This window comes from Anser anser (assembly GCF_964211835.1).
Source record: "Anser anser genome assembly, chromosome: 4".
Lineage (NCBI taxonomy): Eukaryota > Metazoa > Chordata > Aves > Anseriformes > Anatidae > Anser > Anser anser.
The window spans coordinates 15,594,105-15,602,166 of record NC_139724.1 but is presented as its reverse complement, the minus strand read 5'-3'; the positions used below and the strand labels follow the sequence as shown (position 1 = coordinate 15,602,166).

Sequence of the window (8,062 nt, the reverse complement as noted above, 5' to 3'; positions counted from 1 at the left end):
CCTCTGGGCTGTGAGGACGTGCCTGGACCCAGCTGCGGTGCTGTTTTCCAGCTGAGAAGCTGAAGACCAGTCGAGGAAAGGGAATGCAGTGAAGATGTACCGGGGGAAAAAACAAGGGGGGGGGGTGGGGGGGGGGCGTGCAGAGGCAGGTGGGAGCACCCCGGGTGGTACCCCGACCTCTGCCATGCTCACAGCAGCTAAGGGCAGAGAGGGAGCCTGGGGATGACGAGCCCCACCACGGATGGAATCCCCAAAATATCAGCTGAGAGTTGACCTCTGTTGTCAAACCTGCCCAGCACTGGGAGAGAGGGCCCTCAGGAGAGCACAGAGCACCAAACTGGAGCTGTGTGTAACGCACACCGAGGGAGACGGAAACAGGGCGTGCGAGGGTTGCAGAGAGAGGGCACAACACGGAGCCCAGCTGGCACCACCCCACCCTGACACGTACATGGTGTTAAAATCCCATAAATGTTACTCAAAACCTTAGGCCTTGCTTGACCTCTAGTAACCCCATGAGTTAATTGGGTGACCCCAGAAAAACAAATCAGAAATGAGTGGTGACCTCAGATGACCCCAGGAGCTAATTGATGACCTCAAATGACCCCAGAACCCAAAGAATTGAGGTGTGGTGACCTCGAATGACCCTGCAGACTAATTGGTGACCTCAAATGACCCCAGAACCCAAAGAATTGAGGTGTGGTGACCTCGAATGACCCTGCAGACTAATTGGTGACCTCAAATGACCCCAGAAACCAAAAACTTAGCAGCGGTGACCTCAGATGACCCCCAGGGGCTAATTGATGACCTCAAGTGACCCCCCCAAACCACAAAGAACTTAGAATTGATGACCTCGAATGACCCCCACAGGCTAATTGGTGACCTCAGATGACCCCCCAGATCCCAAAGAACTTAGCAGCGGTGACCTCGGATGACCCCAAGAAGCTAATTGATGACCTCAGATGACCCCAGAATCCAAAAAAACTTAGCAGCAGTGACCTTGGATGACCCCGCAGGCTAATTGGTGACCTCGCATGACCCCAGAATCCAAAAAACTTAGCAGCGGTGACCTCGGATGACCCCCAGAAGCTAATTGGTGACCTCGCATGACCCCAGAATCCAAAAAACAGCAGCGGTGACCTCGGATGACCCCCAGAAGCTAATTGGTGACCTCGAATGACCCCAGAATCCAAAAAACGTAGCAGCGTTGACCTCGGATGACCCCCACAGGCTAATTGGTGACCTCAGATGACGCCAGAACCCCAAGAACTTAGTAGTAATGACCTCAGATGACCCCCAGAAGCTAATTGGTGACCTCAGATGACGCCAGAATCCAAAAAACTTAGCAGCGGTGACCTCGGATGACCCCCAGAAGGTGATTGGTGACCTCATATGACCCCAGAACCCAAAGAATTGAGGAGTGGTGACCTCAGATGACTCCCAGAAACCAAAGAACTTAGCAGCGGTGACCTCGGATGACCCCGCAGGCTAATTGGTGACCTCAAATGACCCCTGGATGACTTTTCAGGCTTCACTTGACCCCTAGTAACCCCATGAGTTTATTGAGTGACTTTGGATGACCCCACTGGCTAATTAGTGACCTCAGATGACCCATATCCAAAATTTCAGATGCCCCCCCCCGAGGGTTTGGGTTACTTGGATTTCTCCACTCTCTCCTCTGTGGTTGTTTATATTCTGTGATGAATCCACCTGCTGTGGTCACCTGGGGCCTCCAGCATTTTCCTGCAATACCCATGGAGTCATTTCATATCTTCTGTGCTCTGGGTTCATTTCAAAGGTGTTGGACTGGGATGAAACCACTATAAGATTGTATATTCCAGCTTCAGCTTTCACACTCTAGGTGAATGAAGCTTTCAGGCAAGATCTTTTGAGTGTAGCATGTAATGAGAAAGAAGGAAGACTTGCATCAATCTTCCCCCAATTCCCTCCAAAGAAAGTAAAGATAAACAATGAGCCAAGGTGAAAAATGGAAAATGGGCACCAGCCCATTTTTATTTCATGAAGGAACAGCAAGAGTCTGCTTGTTTTACTAAGAAAATTATTACGAGGTACATATAAAACAACTTCCATCTGCACAACCTCCTTATATTGTACAGAGTCTATGAAGCTTTTGCAGACTATCAACCCCTGAACGATGATTTCATCCAGTCCTTCAGCAACAGGCTGCATATCTCTCACCACTGCACCCATCTTCTCCATGCGTGTTGATTGAGTCCATTCAGCTTCCCTTCTGTCAACATTCACCTCCCGGGTTTGGTTAATAAAAACGGTTAATGTTCACTCACCTCAAGCCAAGCAGGAAACTATCTGCTTTGTAATTATCCTGGTGACACCGCATTAAGATACAAGACAACTAAGGTTTCAGGCTAAGCCATGCTTGGATGAAAAGTGCATCATACCCAGCTGGGTTATACTACTCCCATATGCAATACTGCACGTGTTTGTCATTGTTGATTGCTGACAAATTGGTTCCCCATATTCCAACAGAGACTTTCTCTGTATTGCTCAACTAGTCTAAAGTTATTATATAACGTGATTTGGATTTCTGTGTAGTGAGATGTATTTATGAAATTGATTTCATATATCACAATAAGTTTTGGTAAATACTATTAAATAAATAAAATAAAATAAAATAAAATAAAATAAATAAAATAAAATAAAATAAATAAATAAAATTAAATAAAAAATAAATAAATACTATTTTGGTAACAGATGTTTTAGGAAAATGAATGTAGGTGGTTGCAGTTATCTAGATTGCACACACCCTCATGAAAAGGGATCAAACAGGTTACTTGCTGATGGTTGTTCAGTAATTTTATAATGCTGTCTGGTTTCACCCAATGTCCTGTGAAGTACTATGCACACCACAGCAACTCTTCCCCTAACTAGTTCTACTTATTATCTTTTTGACTACTCTCTGCAAGCTGAGTCTGCAAAGACATCAAGGAATTTTCACATGGTGATCCAAACAGCCCTACTGGCATGCTTGTGCTCAGAAAAAAAAAAAGAAAGAATCAGGTCTTTCCAAGAGCATAATACAAGTGAATAAAGATGTCAAAACCAGAATTAAAGATATTCATTTACAAAACAGGAAGTCAAGAGGTGACAAGGAATTAACTTTTTTTTTTCCCCTTAAAATTTTTCTTCTCTAACCCTAAACAACATGTGAACACAAACTCAGATTTTTATTCACATAAATCTGTGTCAATGATTGATAACATTCAAAAAAGTTCACAGCAGCAATATCAATTAATTCCTTGCAAGCATATATATTACTGTAGTCATGCACATGTTAAGAAGAGAAAATAAAGTAAAAAAGAAGTTTGAGGATTTTTGGTGACATCATTTTCATCCACTACAACTTGGCATAAAGACTTTTCATTTTTTTTTTTTTGGCCTGTCCTGAGTCTGAGGTTTCCAAATGTTGATGGCATAGGTTTGGTTAGGAATTCCATGTCCTGTTCTGCTTGCTGTTAACTTTGCAGTCTTTCAGATTTCAAATCAGTTATCTCTTCTTTCAACTTTAATTTACAGATTTGATTACTTTTTAAAATATTGGAATAAAGTGTATTTTCAACAGTTTGACTTATGTTGACTAAAGACACTTTTAAAGAGTTCTTTGCCTTGCTATATCTAACTAGGTAACATTTTAGTTTTTAGTTTGTATTTTGTACTCCAAATATCATTCTGTACGGTCATTGAACTGTAATTCTAAAATGATCTGCTTTTAAATCCAAATCCAAGTCTGTTTGCTTGCTAAATTTTTGGTACACAGATTAGTTACATACTACCTACATACAAGCTGGTTGTAGGTAAATCAAAAAAAAAAGTAAAATTCAAAAGGAAAATGTCTTTTTTTTCATGAAAGGTCTGATCATATATGTTTGTGTGCTGTGACTCAGGGTCATTTGAAGCTCAGAGCTTAATGAACTGCCATTAGAAGAGGAAAAATCCCAGATACTTTTAAAACCCACCCCAAACAGTTAAGTTTAATCTCTCTTCTTCATTCTTCATGTCACTTTCTTGTGCCACAGTAAGTCCTTAAACTTACTTCTTTCTTGCTTTATTCATTGCCCAGCTGACCTTTTCTCGAAGAAAAAACAGTATATACCTGGTGAGTCTGACTGTGCCACCTTTAGTTAGGTGTCATTTTGTCTCTCTTTCTACATCGGCCTCAAATAATCTGTGTCAGACATTTGAATTAGGGATATGAATTTATGAAGTTTCTTTTTTAAAATGCATACATACCGTCAATGAACAGTAATTGCAACATGTAACTGCACGCAGAAACACAATTAGATCACGCATTTGAATGTATAAATATTCCACTTGCTTATTCAGGAAAGGTTGCTCTAAGTGAACGTTAGTCAAATAATAGCACATCTGTTTTGCAAGTGCAATTATGTAATGAGTTTTGCTTCTCTGACTCATAAATAACCAGGTTTTGTTAGATGTTACAAGTCAACTAACGTTCATTTTATTCTTGGTCTACATAATCATAACATATATATATTCTTGGTTTAGCACTGAACGTAACTGATACACTTTGAAACACTAAGTTATGAACCAGCAACCCTTGCTTTTATATTTTTCTCGCTTTGTTTTCACTAATTATTATGTGAGAAAACTTGGCATCTCATATACTAGAGGACACGTCAATTCTGTTCTGTTATTGGTACACAAAAAAGCAGGTCTTTCTGTAGGGTCCCAGGGAGTAGTGCTCTCTACTCTGCACAGTGGAGCAAATGTGCACCATTTTTTTGCATCAGAAAGTCCTCTGTATATACAGAAGTGAGCTCAAGGGGTCAGGTTTTGCAGAGCTCCATGTCAGTGCTTGCAGTGTGCAAGTCAGACTTTACAATGCCAACTGGGAAAAAAAGAAGTCCAAATGCTTTAATCTTCTTTATTTTCACTACATTCCTGATTTCAAAGCCAAGGACTGTAAAGAATTACATTAAATCCAACTGAGCTAGTGTCATAACTCCATCTTTACAGGCATGTTGCCACCATTTAGAAAATATCAACAATTACATACATACTAAATTCAGTTAGTGAGATGAAGGAGGAAAAATTCTGCCTGGTATTGCAATATATTTAGAAGGCAAATTAGTTGCTTGGGTACAACTGTTTTTTTTAGGCAAAAGAAATATGTTGTCCATGTGAATATTAAATCAAATTAGGAGTAGTTTAAAGTACATTCACAGAAGCAGTAACTGCAACAAAGCATCTGTACTGTATTCTTTTAAAAGTGTATAACATAATGAATTAGAGAAAACCTGTCCATCTTTTGCCATGATAATCTTAGAAAGGTCAAGAATTTTACTCAGATTGGATTCAGCCTTAATGTTTGAAGGCACAGGATAATTTTAAATGAAAAGCTAGCTGAAAGCTGATTTCTTGTCATTGTTACAGCAAAACTGGCATTTTGCTGCCTTCAGTCACTGGTTTAAATTGGAAGCCTGGGAAGAATAAATTCACCTAAAATGGGGCCAGATACAACTGTGAATCTAGTTTAACAAACGGAGAATGTCACAAAGGCAACAGCTTCCCTTTGCTCCCTCACATCTCCCAAAAAAGAATGGTTGGATGAGCTTTAGCAGTTCTCTGACCTTGAGAAACTCTGTGTCCTGGATGTCACCTGGAAAAAAGGTAATTTTTGCTGAATTCAAAGGTAACCTAGTACACTGGGCAGGTCTCAAGTGTCCTACAGACTTGTGGCTTTGGCTTTCATTGTGGGCTTTTATTCTTAGGAATGAATCATTCTCGCACATTTCTTCAATCTTTTAGTAGTGATGGGCCTCAGCTGTAAAGTCAGAATTGAGAATAAGACCTGAATCTCATCTCTAATTCATTTAAAAAAGGAGCCTTACTACCGCATTCAGAGTTATCAAATAGACATGAAATTACTGAGAGAAAAATCAGAACCAAGTACTGCCTGGGCTTATCTTAACTGATTAAACATTTGCAGCCAACAACCTTATGGCACCATGCTTCCCAATTCTACTTTGTTATTTTCTTTGTCTAGACCTTTTTTAGCCAAGTACATAATTTTATTTCTCCTTGCAAAATATTGAGTCCACTTAAAACCGTGGAGCCAAATTACGCCAGCAGAGGAAACCACACTGCTCTTTTCCTTACTAGTATCTTTTGATCTACATTGCCACAAACCAGCCAGCAGAACTTGCTTCGAAAGTGTATTTCCCGCCTTCTGCTATCAATAAGGATGATTCGCAGTACTTTGGGGGAAGCAATAACATATAACATTTTGTACATCAAAGTGAAATGTACAAGGAACACCCATTTGAAAGGATGATGTTGTTGGCTTTTCCCTGTCACAGTAGTGGGAACGATCATTTCGTTTTTATATCTTGATGGGACTAAATTGTGCAGCAAAGCAATATACTGTGAAATGCAAGCACCTTTCTGCATTGCTTTTGGAGGGAGAGGAGAACCTCTGTGCTTTTGTCCTTACTGCAAAGATGAGCACTATAGGAGTCGTCATTGCAAAGAGCATTTTGTCAGATTCAGCTCTATAGGAAAACATAAAAGGTATGTAGGAGACGTTGAGATCTGTTCTAGAAAAGCCAGGGGAATAGTCACACAGTTATTTTGCTTCACAGATACATTTAAGTTGTACAGCGGTATGATCAATTGCCGTCTTAGAGTCTGTTGCATGGCTGTCAAAAGAATTTGAGTCAGAAATACAGCTCACACCCCTGCCTGGCTCTGCCAAAGATCAGCCAGTATAATGAGAGTGGCAAACGAAGAATCAGAATAGACCTCTTAATCTGCTGACTACTGCTCCTCCCAGACTGGTTTTCACTGAGTTCTTCTTCTCACCTTCTGTGATTATTTGAAAGGAAAAGGCAAAAGAAGCACCCTGCCAATTAAATTCAAACATTTAGACTGCCCCAATACATTGCACGAGAGAACTGATATTTAAAAATTGATTAGGGAGATATGACAGGTTCAGTCAAGAACAGAAGAAAATGCTTTGAAACAGCAGAACATTGAGATGATGCACAAAACCAACCAAAGGAGCAAATGTGCCATGGGAGGCTTCTATGGCAACCAGCCTTCCTGGGTTTTTGAGCCCCACAGCATTCACATCCCTTGTGAGCCCCCATGACACTGGATGCAACAACTATCTAATCCGGAAATTAACAGGAGCAGCACGCACAATTTCAGGCCCTGCATTTTAGCCTGCATGTTGCTGAGTTGTTGTCCTGGTTCCAGTTAGGACAGAGTTAATTTTTCCTCACAGTAGCTGGTAGGGTGCTATGTTTTGGATTAGGATGAAAAGAGCGCTGATAACATGCTGATGTTTTAATTGTTGCAGAGCAGTGTTTACACCAGGCCAAGGACTTTTCGGCTTCTCGCTCTGTCCTGCCAGCGAGCAGGCTGGGGGTGCAGCAGGAGCTGGGAGGGGACAGACCCAGGACAGCTGACCCAAACTGGCCAAAGGGGTATTCCATACCATCTGGCGTCATGCTAAACAATATATAGGGGTGGCTGGCCGGGGTGGGGGGCCGGCTGCTCGGGGATAGGCTGGGCATCGGTCAGCGGGTGGTGAGCAATTGCATTGTGCATCACTTGTTTTCTTACACATTATTATTGTTAATACTATTATTATTATCACTATTATTATTATTATTGTTATTATTATATTCCTGTCTTAATAAGCTGTCTTTATCTCAACTCACCGGCTTCACTTTCCCATTCCTCTCCCCCATCCCAGAGAGGGAGGGGGGAGGGTGAGCGAACGGCTGTGTGGTGTTTAGCTGCCGGCCGGGTTAAACCACAACAGTTGTAATATGATAAAAGCCTGAAAATTGTCAGAAAAAGCTCTTTAGAACATCTGTTTTCATTGAAGGCTTTCTCTGAAACCCATTGCTTTAACTGTAGCTTTCCAATGCTATTTTTTAACTTTAGATCGACCACATTAATAGTGTTGGAACTGTAGAGGACCTTGAGGAACAGATTCATTTTATCTTCCTTAGATGTCCCCCCTGTGGCGAGCTGTATTTTCACTAGTCCAGTCAAC

At 41.2% G+C, this 8,062-nt stretch overlaps 1 protein-coding gene across 17 annotated transcripts in view; it reads right to left on the bottom strand.

Moving 5' to 3' along the window:
• LOC310898830 (uncharacterized protein) overlaps positions 1-8,062 on the bottom strand; it is a 56,568-nt gene that overhangs the window by 13,901 nt on the left and 34,605 nt on the right. For 6 of the 17 annotated variants that reach the window (XR_014583749.1, XM_083834385.1, XM_083834371.1 and 3 more), the window contains one exon: positions 2,276-5,656. The exons of 2 other annotated variants lie outside the window; for them this stretch is intronic. The gene's annotated coding sequence lies outside the window, so the exon portion shown is untranslated. 9 more of the 17 variants (XR_014583752.1, XR_014583754.1, XR_014583761.1 and 6 more) reach the window with 4 other exon arrangements.